This window comes from Gekko japonicus, unplaced genomic scaffold, assembly GCF_001447785.1.
Source record: "Gekko japonicus isolate JY-2015 unplaced genomic scaffold, Gekko_japonicus_V1.1 scaffold1916, whole genome shotgun sequence".
Taxonomy (NCBI): Eukaryota; Metazoa; Chordata; class Lepidosauria; order Squamata; family Gekkonidae; genus Gekko; species Gekko japonicus.
The window spans coordinates 216,500-234,581 of record NW_015164718.1 but is presented as its reverse complement, the minus strand read 5'-3'; the positions used below and the strand labels follow the sequence as shown (position 1 = coordinate 234,581).

Genomic DNA, 18,082 nt, shown 5'->3' with positions numbered 1-18,082 from the left:
GCTCCATTTTACAGGCCCTGCGGAACTGTAATAGGCTCTTCAGGGCCCTGATCTCCACTGGAAGCTCATTCCACCAGGATGGAGCCACCACTGAGAAAGCCCATGTCCTGGTTGTCACCAGCCTGGCTTCCTTAAGACTCGGGAGGGCCAGTCAGTTCTGGGCCCCTGAACATGTTGCAGGGAGTGTGGCAGGGAATAAGTGACTTAATAAAAGGATGGGGGTAACTTAATAAAGTTATTCTTTAAAGGAAGTGTTTGTTATAGGCAGACAAGATTCCTGAGCTTAAAAATTCAACAAATACATTTCTGGTGCTAAGAATATGCATTCATATTAAAATAAGGCATTAAAATATACAGAGATACTTGGCCTTGGTGCACAGGTTTTTCTCACCAGTATAATAGTGATATTACCAGAACTACTCGAGAATCAGATTCCATCTCTTTGGTTAACCTTAACACCCCTCAGAGCATGGTCTTACATTCTTCTTCTTAGTGGCCATGGTGGAAGAAGGACTGACGCTCGCAGTCCAAGAGGAGATGTGACTATTTCCAGTGTAGCTGCAGAATGTAAGACATAAAGGGGCTCTTTCATTCATTTTTAGTTCTTCAGCATTTCACAGATGGCTAGTGGCTTTGACTTGTTACATGTGGGCTTTTTTTTTTTTTGCTGAAGTTTGGGTTTCCTAACAGCAGTGGTTTTTCTCCAAGCTACCTCATGGCATCATGATCCATTTGCTGTCTTTCTGTGGTTTTCTCAGTGCTTCTCCATGCTTTCTCAAACCACCTTTGTTCCGATGTTTCATGCAGATACACAATCAGACTACCTTCCATAAGGATGGTTTTCTGCATCCACATGAATACCATTTTCCCTTCAAAGGCACCATTTCCCCAAGATACAGGGAAACAGCAGAGGAAACATTGCCCAGTGGAATCTCTATTGTCACTGTGTTTCAGCAGCAACTGCAACAGCAATGAAGAAACCACAGAAAAGCACTGCTGATCAATGCTCCCTCTAAGCTATGGAGTCCTGTGAGTAAAAAAAAAAATTTTGTGAGCTACTGGCATTAAAAAAGTTGTGAGCAAGTGACTGCATAAATTAGTTTGCTCTGGAGCCATCCTTCCTGAGCTGAGACAAAAATGTGTGAGCCGGAGGCTAAAAAACTATGAGCTAACTCTCACTAACTCAGCTTAGAGGGAACACTGCTGCTGACTGTGTAAGTCCTCTTTCCCCAAGGACTACACAAAGCCATCTCTGTTTATATGTTATGTATGGAATGGTCTGGTTGTTGCTGTCATATGGTTGCTGTCACAAAGACATGTGCAATATCTGCTCAATGGTTAAGAAAGACAGAAGTTAAGAAACAAGGTTTAACGTTTCTTTCCTTGTATTATGAGGATGACCTGTTTCCCCTTCCAAAGTATAGGGAAACCTCATTTGTCTCCCAATATTTTGAATGTGGATTAGAGATAATTCTGAGACTTCTACCTCGACTTGTGCAGATCAGCAAGGACCACTGAGATGGATTAAGGGTATTTTCATGTATGAAGCTTAAGCTGTAATGTTAATAGAAAATCTACATTAAAAAGCTGTATTCTGCTTTCTAACCCATATTAACACATGGCACAAACAGCATGAGAAAGGCTAGAAGTGCTTTGCTCTAATTTGAGGCAGTTAAGCGTATTCTGACTTTTGCCTTCTCCTCACTGTTTTTGCTGATTCCTCTGATCATATAAGCCACGGATTTGATTTAAGTCATCCTGCAATTAACAAGTCAAAAACATTATTTCTCATGTATCTTCCTCTTAATTATTTCCTTTCATTACAGTGAACATTTGAACAAAATAGTTCATCCTGCATTAAGGAAGCTAGCTTTCCTTCCAGCTGAAACATACATTAATATTATCTTGTAATGTTGCCACAGACACTGTAACAATAATGACCCACATAATTTAAACTAGAATTACTTCTGAAGATTAGGCTGGAAACTGAGGTGTACACACACACACACCCCCATTTGGGCTCTGGGCATGGTGGCTCCATCTATCCTATACAATGAAAGAAATGGCAATGTTTCTTAACTGTGGATATCCCTATCAGTAGGTCTTAATGGTTCTGGTCAGGCATTATCAGGAATTGAAGGTAGCAGTTGGAGAAGGACTGTGGCTCAGTGGTAGAGCCTCTGCTTGGCATGCAGAAGGCTTTTACATAGGGGCCGCCACTACCACCACCACCAGTGATGTGGACAACATCGGGGTTAAGGATGGCCCGGGAAGATCTGCCACAATTTTTGTGTGACTGATGTAACCGGACTTACTTGCTTGGGATCAGCTATAGGACAACATCATCCCCAGAGAACTGTCTGTTCACCATCATTGCATATATTCGGGGACCATCCTGCTTTCAATTGAGTATCATTGTTGTTTATGATTGTTATTAATGTTTTTATTGCTTTTATTTTGTTTTTTATGGGCTTTGCCCCTTGTAAGCTGGCCTGAGCCCATTTCGCGGGGAGGGCGGGGTAAAAATCCCAATAAATAAATAAATAAACACAAATTTCCAGTTAAAAGGACCAGGCAGAAGGTCAAGTGAAGGACCTCTGCCTGAGACCCAGGAGAGCTGTTGCTAGACTGAGTAGACAGCACTCACTTTGATTGGCCAATGGTCTGGTTCAGTATAAGGTAGGTTCATGTACAATTTTATTTTCTCTTTTTTCATGTAATTTTTTATTTTATTGTTGTAGTGTTCTTCTGAACCACCTGAACTGGAAACGTAGAATATCAGTACTTGTAATACATTAATAAAGTATGTACAAAAATAAACCCCCAAGGTTACAAAAGCATAGAACTACAGTGGAGTGATTATAAATCTAACTGATTTGTAGATTTTGGGCTAAGCCACTGATTATCAAAGTACTCCATTATTGTGAAGTAAACTTTATTCATTTCAACTGTATTCAATGATATACCTCATAAGCTTATTTGATTTAAATGCTTGGTGCCTCTGCCATCTGAGGCTAGATGGGTAGCTGCCCAAGAAAGGGCCTTTTTGGTTGTGGTACCAAAACTTCGGAACTTCTGTTAGCTGAATTGCTTTTTTTTTTACAGCAATTGGCAATTTATAAATGGGTGCTTGCCAACTATATCAAAGTCTTGTTCCCACCAAAGGTCACCAGTAAAGGAGTTCGAGGCTGTTGTAGTTAAAATAAATGTCTTTTACTTAAGAAAACAAATCACATACAAACAATACTGATGCACTCACACATTCAATCAAGTTCCTCAGAAATACAGTATTAAAATAAGCACATTTGCATTAGCAGGTGGGGGTGATGATGGGTGATACTTCTCTGTCTTCGCGGCTTGGTTGTTCCAATGAAGAATGGATGGGAAGAAATAGAAATCTAGGGAAAATTCACACATGACCAGAACCAGCCAGCACGTGTGGGCAGTGGAGGCAAGGGTTGGGGATAGCAAGTGGGACTTAAGAGGAGGGTGTCTGTTGTGGGGAGGGGAAGGGAAAGGAGTTTGTAAGCCGCTCTGAGACTCCTCTGGGTAGTGAAGGGCGGGGTATAAATCCAATCTCTTCTTCTTCTTCTTCTTCTTCTATAAAGCAGACAGGGGGTGTTGCGGGGGTTGCTAGCTAGGAAGGGCCAGGTGAATGGTCCTTACCTTTTATAGTGGATCCATTAGGTGGGAGGTAACTGTTCCAACCTGTGGATCCACCTACCTATTAGTCCATCCCAAAAACAATCCTATTGGTTACATATAGGAGTGGGAGGTTGCCTATAAGGAGTGGCCAATATTGAAATCTAAAACCTTACTCAAGGAATGGAATCTGGGCAGGTGTAAATCTCGGCATCAGGATGCTTCATTGTATTGTAGATGAGGATGGCCATTCTATTGTAAACCAAATGTCCACTTGGCAGGAAATTCCAAAGCAGGAACAAAAGCATTAATGGGTGGTACATGACTACAACCGATCCAGCAGTGGGGGCTGTCTCTTCTCCAAGTTGTTGTTTCTTACTGCTCACAATAATGGAGGTGTGTGCTCCTTCACCAGGCTGGTAACTGTGTAACTGAAACCTTAATCACATGTAAGGCTTGTGCAGGCACCTTCTATGTGTTGCATCACAACAGGTGACTTGAAATATACAGTCCTCTGAGCCTATGCGTGTGTGTGCACAGTCCATTGTGTGTAGCAATAAATATAAGTTCATAATGCAAATATCAAGTTCATTCTCTAACATGTAGGGAACTCCATCTGTCTCCTTCTATTGTCTTCTGCCAGCAAATAAGGACTTTTTAACCCCCACCCTCCCCGCATACTCCCAGTAACTATTATTGACCCTTCTCCCTGGTTGTGCCATGTGTCTTTATGCATTTTTTATTGAATTGTTTAAATATTTTATATATACTCTATTTTAACACTGTTTTACTGTCTTAAATATTTTGTTGCTGGAATGTTTTGATGTTCACCACTGTTTTTTAAAATTTATTGAAGTATTTAATCCTGCTTCCATATAATTCAAACAATACATAATGTAGCATAAACTACATACCTCAATACCTCGAATGCTTCTTTCTCCATTCCCTTTCCCGCCCCTTTCAAAACGACCAGCAATAATTCTTTATTTTATATCTTTAACCATAAGCACACCTTTTGGAGTTTAACCAATATATCATTATTGCCCCCCCTGCTTTTACCCATCTTATATACTCAAACCACGACTTCTTGACTTCCACAATCTTATCCTCACCTAGTTTTCTGTTTTAATATCGTTAATACCCGTTTTCCCGAAAATAAGACCTACCCCCAAAATAAGCCCTAGCAGGATTTCTATGCATTTGTGGTATAAGCCCTAGTGTGTCTTCTTGAGAAAAAATAAATATAAGACAGTGTCTTATTTTCGGGGAAAAACGGTAAGTCCGACCGTACCCATTCATATAAGTAACCATTCCATCTGTCTATAGTCCATTTTGTAGCATCTTTCCAGCCAAGTGCTATAACCGCATGGGCAGCTGAAATCATAGCTTTAAATAGGTCCTGATATGATTATTTTATAGTTACCTAAAATTCCCATGAATAGTATTTTCGCTAACTCCATACATACTTCCTCCACCTTTTCCAGGATCTTTTGCCAGAATTTAACCACCTTAGAACACTCCCACCAAAGATGTACCTAATATCCCTTTTCCTTTCTACAATGCCCTTATTTATTTATTTATTTATTTATTTATTTATTTATTGGGATTTTTACCCTGCCCTCCCCACGAAATGGGCTCATGTTATTCCCTTGATCATATAAGATAGTTGAGCAGGTGTTCTATACCATTTCAAAATTAATTTCATCTCAATTACTTTAAATTGCTCCATTTTTATATCACTAATACCTCTCATTATTTTATTTATCTCGTTTTCTGATAACGTTACATCTTAAGAACATAAGAACATAAGAGACACCAATGTTGGATCAGGCCAAAGGCCCATCCAGTCCAACACTCTGTGTCACACAGTGGCCAGAAATACCAGGAGCCATCAGGAGGTCCACCAGTGGGACCAGGACATTAAAAGTCCTCCCACTGTTGACCCCCCCAAGCACCAAGCACAGGTTAGAATGGATAAAAGGAAGTACTTCTTCACCCAAAGAGTGATTAACACATGGAATTCACTGCCACAGGAGGTGATGGTGGCTACAAGCATGGATGGCTTCAAGAGGAAATTAGATAAGCATATGGAGCAGAGGTCCATCAGTGACTATTAGCCACAATGTATAGATAGGAACTCTCAGTCTGGGGCAAGTGATGCACTGTATTTTTGGTGCTGGGGGGGGCAACAGCAGAAGGGCTTCTAATGTTCTCGCCCAACTGCTGGACCTCCTGATGGCACCTGGTATTTTTGGTCATTGTGTGACAGAGTGTTGGACTGGATGGGCCATTGGCTTCTCTTATGTTCTTACCTGGAAACTCCAACTGGTCTAGAATGCGGCAGCTCGGGCCTTACGGGAACCCTGCAAACAGCACATTCAGTCTGTGTAGTGTGAGCTGTACTGTCTCCAGCAGGGTTCCCAAACCCCCCTGGGGGGCGGAATTCCCCCTGGTTTTGAGCCCCGATTCACACTCCCGCGGAATCGGGGCCCGGGGGACACCCCGTGTGCGTCACCCGGAAGTGACGTTGCACGCTGGGGGCGGGGCCATGCCATTTGAGGGGAAAATGAAGAATTTTCCCGTCAAATGGCGTGGCCCCGCCCCCAGCATGTGACGTCACTTTCGGGTGACGTACACGTGGTGCGCGCGCTATGCACGCGCGCATGGAGACGCTGCCGTCTGGGAGCCCCCCGCTCCCGGACAAATTGGATTTGGCAACCCTAGTCTCCAGGTGGAGTACCAGAGCAAGTTCAAGGTTCTGGTACTAACCTTGAAGGCCCTAAACAGTCTGAGACTCATGTATTTTTGGGACCGCCTCTCTTGGTATATGCCCTGAAGAACACTACACTCTGCAGATAAGAACTTACTGGTGATCTCTGGTCTGAGAGACATCTGGCTGTAGTCGACCAGAGCCAGGGCATTCTCAGCCCTTGCTCTACTGGTGATCTCCTCTCTGCCGAACAACATCTGTGCTCTGTGGGATTTAATGCAGTTCTGCAGGGCCTGTAAGGCAGAGATGTTCCACCAGGTATTTGGTTGAGGACAGTGATGGTTTTTAATGTGTCTGGCACTCCTGTTCCTTGCTCCCCCATGTGTCAGTGGTGCAATCTAAAGTTCCCTAGCACCAGTTAATTAGGCTTATAATTGTATTTTTATTGTTTTAATTTTTAATTTAATTTATGAATGTGTTTTTTTACTGTTGTACACTGCCCTGAGCCCTGTATTACGGGGATGTTGGTCTAGAAATTTAAAGAAATAAATAAATTTGTACTGTGAAATCTCTGAAAATGAAGAACACAAAAGAAGGGGCAAGAACCCTATCCAAAAATGATATTGAATACCCAAAAGGTTGAGGTTACAAGCATACATTAAAAAGAGATTAAACAAAATGTATCTTTAATATTACAGTGCACTTAAATAGTTCATTAAAAACAAAATAGGCCTTTAGGCCACATAAGTCACATGCTGTCTGGTACACATTACATACCGTGCAGAATACTCTTAGTAGCACTGATTGGAAGCAATAAACCAATTAAATTGGACCAGATGCGTCTTCTTAATTTACCACTGCAGCACATACACACACTATGAGTGAAGGAACTGCTGTATTCAGTAGCATTATACCACCTCTCATTCCCTTTGGTGTGGCTGTAAAGATCAGGAGTCAGATGTAATACTCCGACAGTGTATTTCTGTGCCACAGTATATATTTTGGAATGCCCCAACAATACCGTACATGATTCCTTCATATAGTGTGTATATGGTATTAAATTGGGAACACTGAAGAAGGCCTTTGTGGCCGAAACGTGTCTGGTCTAATTTTATTGGTTTATTGGTTCCAATCAGTGCTACTAAGAGTACTCTGCATTGTATGTAATGTGTATCGTAAAGATTCTGAACATGAGTTCAAAGATACCTGGTATTGATATCTGGGATGCTGGAGCAAATTCCAAAGACCTAAATCAGCCAAATGGCTCCAAAAGAGGTCACAAATTGGGCTTACTGATAAGAGGGCAGTGTGCAAGCACCTGACAGTGCTTTCCCACAATCTCCATCTTGGAAAGATGAAGAACTACTTTATGGTGGAAGGCTACCTCTTAAAAAATGCCTGACCACATCACATGTGAGAGACATGCCACTCTCTTCCAAAGACCTGGCCCCTAGTAAGTTGGCAGTAATGATGGGAGAATTTGTGTGTAGCACATGGTGACAATTTTGTGTGATTCCTGGGAAAACTGTTTTTGAGAGTAAACACTTAAGTAAAAAAATACTAATTTCTTTCATAATAGAACAAACAAACTTGGTGAGAGTTCTCTAGTTTATGAGATGCCTGCCAGTTTGCAAAGCCCCAGAACATTGTATGGCTCAAGCATGAGCATGGAAATTGCATTACCAGGTGAGAGGGGAGTTATTAAAGAAGCCAATTGTTTTGCAAATCCCAGATAATGCTTTCTGGCATTTGTAATACAGTTTTCTATTATCTCAATCTTATCCTTAATTCTACTATGTTATCTCCTATACCAGACAGACCGAAGCAACTATGTCCTTTATATCGTCCCGACAGATCCCATGAAGTTTATTGCATTTATCTATTTATTTATAGCATTGAAAGGCTAAAATATATGACTCAAAGTGACTTGACACTGGAATTTTGCCAAAAGTAAACTTGAAGCTGATTTGGAGCTTTCTCTTCAGGTGACACATCTGACAAATTCTGAGTGTACCCTTAAAGAGTTTGGACAAGGCCAGCAAATTTTTCTTAGAGGAGTATTTATTTATTTATTCGACTTCTATCCCACCCTCCCTGCTTAGTTTCACAGACCCCTATACTTAACACTCATCAGGATTTTGGGTTGTACTAAGCTATAGCAACCAGAAAAGATTGCAGAGTGGGCCAGCCAAGCACCATGTGGTATCTTGATTGGAAAGCACGATAAGTACACTTGTAATAAATTGGAAAATGAAATAACACTGACGTTGTCTATTCGGCCGAGCAGTGAACTGACTCATGCAGCTGAATAAAGCCAGTTCATTTCTGTAGGCACATTTATATCTTATTACAGTTCAAGTACTTACACATCATGTAAGTCTGGCTTGATGACTTCATTGTTGCGATAAATGTAATTGGTAAAGTAGCTCCTAGCACCACATTTTTATGTATTGTTCCAAGAAGAATTAGTTCTTGTATTTTTATACTATGGTCATCTAAAGATAATTTTGTAGAGTATGAAACTGGAAAACGGTTTCATGGACCCACACTTCAAAGATGGACAGACTTAGAGAAGAGTGGGAAATGGAGGCTGGGCAGCGGATACAGCAACAAAAAGAATTCTATGTTAAGCACAAACTAAATATCCTCGCTACTTAATAGTCTGTATCTTGTAAAATTCAAAAGGGCATGTGTGGACTAGCCTAGGGTCTATGGGAACCTGGTAAATACTGTAGAAGTGCATTCACATACAGCATGACAAGATCTGATATATAATTTAGCCCCTTAATAACCACTGCTAACTGTTACAACATATGCAATGGATAAAAACCATGCGCTTGCCTTAGAATACAAATTCTCCTTTGTATGTGCAGTTGATTTTTAAAACCATTTAAAATATTCATTCAACTTCTACATTTGTTATGTTTGGTACCATTAAGTTAATTAAAGAAAGAGCTCTCAAATGAGGTGTTAGGGCTCTTCCACACTCTCACTTTTGTCCCTTGCGTGCCCCTGTTGCTTTGGGTTGTTTTTCTTTTCTGCATGTGTTTTGCTCCCTCTAGTGATCACTTCAGTATTACATTGTTATATCTCTGGCACACTTCCCTTCAGTTTTAAAGTGCACACAAGTGATGAAAATGAGAGTGCAGAAGAGCCCTTACTTTGCCAACTTTGGATCTGGGACACGAGGGGAGAGTTGGATATCCACAGCCGTGCCTCATATGAAAACATCATAGAAATTATGGTTTTGTAATTTTTTTCTAAATCAAATGACACCTCCCCCTATTTTTTACCACAAAATTGCAATACATTTATATATACATTCCTAGAATGTCCAGATATCCCAATTTCCCAAGAATTATCCACCAGTGCTATCCACTACTGAAAGAAAATATAGATTCAGATATTTTGCATATGTGGGTTCAGAACAGACTGATATGAGGCTATTCGGAGTCAATTGTGTGTTATGTTTATTTACATGCTCAAGTTGGTGTAATTTATTCCACAGAAGTAAAAATTTATTGTCTCACATGTAACAGTCGCCTCTCTAGTCATTCATATTTTGTACAGAACTGGTTCATGTCAATTTAAATGACTCTGAAATCAGACAAATAATTAAACAACAATTTTAAGTTCCCACACAAAAATACCTGTTTTCAGAGTAATAGTAGGGTGTTCAGGCAATAGGGATATTATGAATATCTAGAAATAAACTGAGTATTGGTAGAAAAAGAATAAAAAGTATACATCCTTGTTTTTACTGGTGGTATTCCAAACACCTATTTTTCTTAAAATAGTGTAACTGGTTTTATATGCATTTTCATGTATATTTTGCTGTTGACTATAGCAACCCTTGTATATATTAAGGTGATTCTTGTGCATTGATATGAATGCTAAATGTGCAATTTTTCACTAATGTGAGCAGAATGAATCATATAAAATACACAGAAGATCAGCCAAAGAACAGTGTAGTAAAATAATTTGAACATATCCCTTTAACATATCCCCAGTTTGGTGTAGTGGTTAAGTGTGTGGACTCTAATCTGGGAGAACCAGGTTTGATTCCCCACTTCTCCACTTGCAGCTGCTGGATGACCTTGGACAAGCCATATTTCTGTCAGAGCTGTCCTTGAAAGGGCAGTTCTTGAAAGACCTCTCTCAGCTCCACCTACCTCACAGGGTGTCTGTTGTGGGGAGGGGAAGGGAAAGGAGTTTGTAAGCCACTCTAAGACTGTGAGTGAAGGGCAGGGTATAAATCCAATATCTTCTCTTCTTCTTCTCTTAAGGCAAGTTTAATATGTGACATATTTGAAGCATTGCTGAAATGCAATTATTGATACAAAATTCTGTATGCAAGCCCACCTGGTTACTTGATTAGATTTTGCACTCAGGAAGACTTGCCCTTGCTGATGAAAATACATTGATAGATATAGGTGGGTGCCTGGCTTTGCAAGCCCTGTGCCAATGGGTAGGCATGCAGATGTTCCTTCAGTGAAACAGTCTCCCGCCCAAAGTTTTGGCTACTTGTTAGCATATCCTGAGGCATGCATCGGCCTCACCTTCTCCAAAGCATGGCCTTCTCATGAGCACTGAAAGATTCTGTTTCATTGAAGAGGGAAGAATGTTGTGTGTTAATTCACGGATTAGATTTGTTGACATGTAAACTAATGGTATTCATGCAGCACACTTAGAAAAAGCTGTTAAGTGAAACGGTATTATATGCAATTCCCGTTGTGTGTATGCGTATATTTTTATAATGCGATGAAGAAATACGATTCACTAAAGAATAGTAGTCTAAATATATTTTCATAATATAACATCACAGTTGCTTTCATTATTGTTTGCATCCTTCCCATGATCTCTACTTCTCCAAAGCATGGCATTTTTAGTTCCTAAAATGGCTGCCAAAGGAACTTTAGCCAAATGAAGTAAGAGTGGACAGCACACATCTGGGAAGGGGGGGTCCCTAGTAACTCACTGTTTTTTGGGGGGCCATCCCAGGCTGGGGCAATTTAGGGAGTTGACTAACTCCTGCTACACCCCTGGGTTTAACCCTTCTCCACTGGCACAGTGACTTGCACTGGCACTGGTCTATGACATTACCACATCTGCAGAGATACAATGAAGGAATGCCATGTTGGCTTCTTGTGTGCTTTCAGCCCTCGTCCTAGATGGTGCTGTAATTGAAAATATGTAATAATACAGAGTGGTTGAGGAGATGGACCTAGAGATCATGTTTTCAGGTAGTTCCAGCAAAGTTAGTAACAATGCTGCTTGCCACACCCATGTGACTGAACCCACACCATCTGTCATAACGCCTTACATGTTGGATTTTCTTAACAATACAATCTTGTGCAGAGTTATTCAATACAAAAACAAAACAAGGAAAACATACCCTTTTATGGCCCTCTCAGTCTTGGAAATATCCAAAGGGAAATTGGGAAGCCTTAGAGAATGAAATCCTACACTTCTGTCAAAACAGAAATTTCCACAGCACTGATTTCTCTGGTTATGGATTACTCGATCAAGACCCTTGCCATTTTTTGCAGTAAATACACTTCCATTTTGTTTATTTAGTCTTTGCCAGAGATCCCATGGTAACCCTCAGAGACCATGGAGCAGAGGAAGTGGAGGCCCCAGGGAGAGGCCCAGCTCCAGCAACAGAGTGCCAAGTTGGTTACCTGGGATCTCTCCTTCACCCTTCATCATTAGAGGCTGCTAATGATCAAGAGTCATCATGAGGTTTTGCAGGATGGTGAACTAAGTTTAGCTGCAGGTTTTGCAGGATGGTGAACTACGTTTAGCTGCAAGTGCATGTGGAATTCTGCACTTGGTCACATAGGGTTGCCAACTTCAGGTGGATCCTAGAGATCTTCCAGAATGACAACTGATATCCAAAGATTAGCTTGCCTGGAGAAAGTGGCTGCTTTAGAGCATGGATTCTATGACATTATACCCTCCTGAGGTCCTTCCCATTCCCAGCTAGGGTTTCCAACCTCCAAGTGGTAGCTGGAGATCTCCTGGGATTACATCTAATCTCCAGGTGACAGATCAGTTCCCCTGGAGAATATGGCTGCTTTGGAGGTGGACTCTATGGCATTATACACCATGCCAAACCCCACCCTCCCAGACGCCACTCCCCTCATCTCCAGGAATTTCCGTATCCAGGGCTGGCGACCCTATCCCCAACCCCAACTATCCAGGTTCCATCTCCAAATTTCCAGGAACCCTCTCTTGGTGACAGCTGTTTGAACTCACCTTCAAAAATAATGTCAGTCCTGCTTGGGCAACTGGTGGATCAACAACTCCACTAGAGCTTAGCTCTGGCCTGCCTTTGCTTAAAGAGCCCTAACCTGCTCAGAGAGCAACCAGGACAGAAGGTCTTTCATATTGCCTACTACCTGATCTTTTTAATGGGAGATGCCATGGACTGAAGCTGTGATTTTCTGAATGCAACACAGATTCTCTACCACTGAGCCATGGCTCCATTCCACAAAGGTGTGTTTAATGGTAGACTGGGAATTAACACAGTCCCCCCCCCCAGTCCTAGTCCAGCATTCTAACTGCTATGCCGTACTTACTGTTGATTTCATTATTGTTATTGTAATAGGTTGTAGCTTATTATTTTGAAAGGGCATATTTAACATTGACTTTCACCTGGAACTCATTGCCTGCCAAAGGAATTTAAAAGGAGAAAAATGGAGTGCTCTTGGGGCTTTAAATGGGCAAGTAAAGGCTTATTAAACTGCAGTCTAATAATCCACTAGTACAGCAAGACGGGGCAAAGTTTGCTGAGACCATGTTTGGCATAAGCTGGGAATGTTTGGGCTTAATAAAGTAGAAGAGGGCCTAGCTAAATATTGAACTGGTTCACCAGGTGAAGTGGTCAAGTGCAAACAAAAGACCTGTCTATGACATTTGCTGATGCTATAGCAGGATGTTAAATATAGGCCAGAATCTTGACATGTGATGGTGGAGAGGACAAGAAGTCTGAACTCCACAATAACAACCTTGCAGTTGCTTCTTGCCTGTACGGATGGATTGTATGATGGCTGTTCTTCATTAAAATGATATAGGCTGGGTTGTGCAAATACTTCAACATGTCAGGGTCATGCCACAAAAAGAAAGTAAGCTACATTGACTGTAGCTTATGGCTCCTTTGCAGAGCTACGTTTTTTCATTGAATAAGTTCTGATATGATGATTCCTGTATTACTGAGGCATTTCTTTGTAAGAGTTGAAAACATTTTTTATGATGCCCTCTTCAACAGCTTTGAAAATTTGTCTCAACTTCTGGTTTTCGGCGCCTCAGTGATGGCCACGTCTTCTCTCAGCTCCGAGAGACACGTGCCATGATCGGGGGTTAGGAGGGAGTGCGGTGCCATGAATTGGGGATTAGGAGGGAGTGCAACTGTGCGCGCTTCCCCATGGAGCCCATGGGCAATGGGCTCCTAGCCAGGGGGCTTTGGAGAACCCTTCCTCTGGCCGTCAGCCAGCACAGGGGGGCTACTCTCTGCCCCGAAGGTCCTGCCCTGATTCCCAGTATTGGACTTGAAGCGACCACCGGGACAAGCGTATGAAGGTTTGGCGATTCTACTCTGCCCAGCAAAATCCCAGGGAGACCTGTTGGATCATTTTGAAGACGGATGAGTGAGTTAAAGTTGAAGCAAGAGATCAGAGCCCAGTTGCGAAGCCCCCCCAATTTAAGCGGGAAGGGGGAGGGGACGCCCTATCCCCACAAGTGATCTAATGAAGCGGAAATACGACGGGGGGCGATTGAGCTAGCAGTGGCAATGGATTATAGCAGAAGGACTAGATCAGAGAACTTTTCCAATATAAGTGTTTAGAGACCTTTGAGACTTTGGCAACTTTAATCGGCAAATGTAAACAACCCCCCAAGATGGCGATCGGAGGCTTTGAGGGAGGCGGGACCCAAGCTCCTCTCAGGAAGAAGAAAAACGAAGGGCTAGGTCAGGTGACCTAACCATAGACTCTTCCTACAGCTTAAAATCATGTGCCATCTGGTGGTTAAAGCGGGTTCCTCGACAGGAACGGCTCTTAATGTGGATGTAGTTTTAAAGGGACAGTGTTTACATCAAGAAGCGGCGAATCTTTGACCATAGAGGAAATTGAGACTGTGTCTAGTTTATATTGGATGGTTGCAAGCAGATTATAAAGCAATTTTGAAACAAAGGGTTGGCCACACTTGTTCCATAGAGTCTGCATGCAAAGTGAACGGTCAGTCTCTCCAACCAGTGTGTGTATGAAGCAATAAAAGGAAGGACTCTTATGATTCAAGACAAGCAAGTAAGTGAGTGAAAGTCCTGGAAAAAGGAAAGCGGTACTAACTGGACAGAGCCTGTTTCATTAAAGCTGTTTGTGAAAAAAGATTTAAGAGAGAAGGAAGAGGATTAACTGATATGACTGTATGGACTGAGAGAATCTTGGCTCCACAACGTCGTGCCTGGGGGGGGGGAGCGTATTGTGAGATGTCAATGTCTTTTAAGGTCTTTATTTTTCCTAATTTGATATGGAACTATTATCTGTCTAGCCAGACAAGCTGGATACTAATTGAAGCGATGATCGAGGACACTCCTCATGTCAGAAGTTAATTGTCAAGAGTCACAACTTTTTATATATATATACACAACCTTCTACACTTGGGCTTTTAGTGCCTTCTTTTCTGTCTCCCATAGTCTGTAGTCCCCCCCCCTTTTTGTTTCAGTTTTGTAGGGTTTTTTAGAAATGTAAATTAAAAAATTCCCTTCGGGGGGCAAAAAAAGAAAAAGAAAATTTGTCTCCTTGTAACTTCTTGTTGTAAATCATACTCTAGAATGGTTCTAGAACATCCTGTGAAACTGACCACTTTGCACCATCTGGCAATACTCATTCAAGCAACCCTGGAACATGTGAGACCATCAAGTTGCACAGCCAAGCAGCATTCCCATAGAGAAACTGTTTGTGTGAAAAGGTGCCTTCATGCGAGGTTGTCTTCACTGATATAATTGTCGTGATCATTATGTAAATTTTAGAAGTTATCTCCATAGTCCACATTTAGAGGTATTAACAGTGCCTGCCTAAGCAGAATTATACTCTTCTAATCCCACTGACTTCACTGGATTTCAAAATGTGTAACTTTGCTTCAATGCTCCCTCTAAGCTGTGGAGCCTTGTGAGCAAAAATTCTACTTTGTGAGCTACTGGCATTAAAACTGTGAGCAAGCAATTTGGCTACTGCATAAATTAGTTTCCTCTGGAGCCATCCTTCCTGAGCTAAGACAAAAATGTGTGAGCCGGAGGCTAGAAAACTGAACTAGCTCACACTAACTCAGCTTAGAGGGAACATTGGATGACACTGTAATTTACACAAATGTTGCCTCTCTATAAGCACTGACTTGGATACTCCTCAAGACAGTCATGGGGGGATCGCTGCAATGTGTGAAACAGCCTTTAAAGACAGTATACTTTAGAGCCAGACAAGCTAGTTGTTTGAAATGATATTCCAATGATTCCTCCCCCCCCCAGGCTTTGAGAGAATCTCCCCTTTTCTATTGCTTTCTATATTCACAATCTACAACCATAAAAATATAGGGTAGTTTGCAATTGACTTTAATGGAATATTGACTCCCATTTTATTGCTTTTATTAAATAAGTAAAATAGATTTTAAAGGAACCCTAGGTAAAATTTTAGTTTTATTCAATTACATATTCAGATTTCATGCAGAGAAAGTAGTACAAGAAAGACCATTTGAGTGTGTTTACACATGGTCTGGAAGCTTCTTTATAACGACTTCACCACTGCAGCAGATTCTTTGAAAGTGATCCCGGAGAACTGCTCACTGATACAGGCTGTAATCACAAGAAAAGTTATAGTTCATTAACATTTTCCATGAATGTTCCCGGGTACCTTTTGCTTGGTACTCATGGGCTGGGGGTTGTGGGGAGGATGGGGTGTGTGTGACAGTGGTTCTGAGGCCCCATCCTGGACTTTTGCCCAGGGCTCCAGAATCACTAAGACTGCCACTATATGGCATGGCTGTCTCACAGGCCCAGTCCCTTTTTAGAAGTGAAGCACTGTTCCCAGCTCAGCCTGTAAAACCCCACTTGTTTCCTCCCTTTATTCTCTTTCTAGTAGCTCATTACAAAGTGTGCCTCCGTTATTTCTCTGCATCCAGAGCTACCTAGTGTTAACCAGGGATGAGTTCAATACTGGGCTGAACCTAGAGAGCCCTTCCTTTTCCTTCCTCAAGACAGGGATACCATAACCTTTCCTGTGTTCTCCAATGTCTGCACAATTTATTTATTAATTATTATTTTTAAAAAAGTACATTTGTGAGACTCTGACATGTGTTTATCATAAAGAGGTTAAGGGCAACTGGGAAGAAGGAGCCAGGTGGCTTTTTTTAAGAAGAAGAAGAAGAAGAGAAGAAGAAGAGGAGATTGGATTTATACCCTGCCCTTCACTACCCAAAGGAGTCTCAGAGCGGCTTACAAACTCCTTTCCCTTCCCCTCCCCTGGCTGATTTTGCACTTGAGCTGCCTCGATGTTGCGCCACCGTTTGCCCCGATACTATTGGTCAATTTCACACCCAAAGCTGCAGGGCTGCATTTTGACTCACGGCTTCACCCAATTTCCCCCGCAGTTTCATAATCCTGTGAGGTAGGTAGGGCTGAGAGAGCTCTTGACAGAGACTGCTCTTTTTCAAGAACAGCTGTGCCAGAACTATGGCTTGCCCAAGGGCATCCAACAGGTGCAAGTGGAGGAGTAGGGAATCAAACCCAGTTCTCCCAGATTAAAGCCCGCACACTTACCCACTACACCAAACTGGCTCTCCAAAAGAATGGAGAGCCCCTCCTGTATTTCAATAAGATGGATCCAAAATTAAGTAAATTTATTTATTTAGAACATTTGTATGCCACCTCTCTAGGAACCTGCCCAGGGCAGCTTACAAAACAAAAATTAAAAGATATTAATTAAAACCCAGCATTATAAAAGCAGTGCTACTAGAGTTCTAATATATTAGAACCTTCTAGACTCGACTTCTGCCTAAATGCTACAGTATCCCATTGAAGTCATGCCAGCAACATAACGTCAGTTCTGGGTATTCACTGGAAGTGATGTTGTGCTGCCCATGTGGCACCATTTTTTTTAAGTGGATTACTTAGCGTGTGTGGCAGCAGCCATATTGTCTCGTTTGGCCCTTAGTCTCCTGAAGTTCTGGAAGTCCATCACAGTGCAGTCCTATGCAGAGTTATATCCTTCTAAGCCCAATAACTTCCAATAATGTAGCCTTGCTAGGGATGGCAGGCACTGTTGAATTTACAGTGTCATTTTGCTTACACATACACACACACAGGGGGAGAGGGAGGGGGGAGAGAGAGAGAGAGAGAGAGAGAGAGAGAGAGGAAATTTGGTTAGCCATGGATTTGTGCAGTAAGGGGTTAGATACTTGCATTTTTTACATTTTGACTCAATATAATTCTGTTCCAAGCAATATTTCTTCCCTGTGTGAGGCATCTATCATGTCCCATGTGGAATTAGCAGTTGTGATGTCAGCCTGCTGGGGCTTAGGCAAGCACAACTGTATGATGCTGAAAGATCTTCAGTGTCTAACATGATTTAATCAGGACTTATTTTAGAAGGTTGACTCATGAGCCAGCTGGGGTCCTACTTGAAACCCATTTCTGAGGAACACATTTTAGGTCCAACTTTTTCTGCAGTGCTTTATAGT

The 18,082-nt window shown here is 41.8% G+C and overlaps 1 protein-coding gene across 1 annotated transcript in view; it reads left to right on the top strand.

Moving 5' to 3' along the window:
* VIP (vasoactive intestinal peptide) overlaps positions 1-18,082 on the top strand; it is an 80,856-nt gene that overhangs the window by 55,359 nt on the left and 7,415 nt on the right. The gene's annotated exons all lie outside the window — the stretch shown is intronic.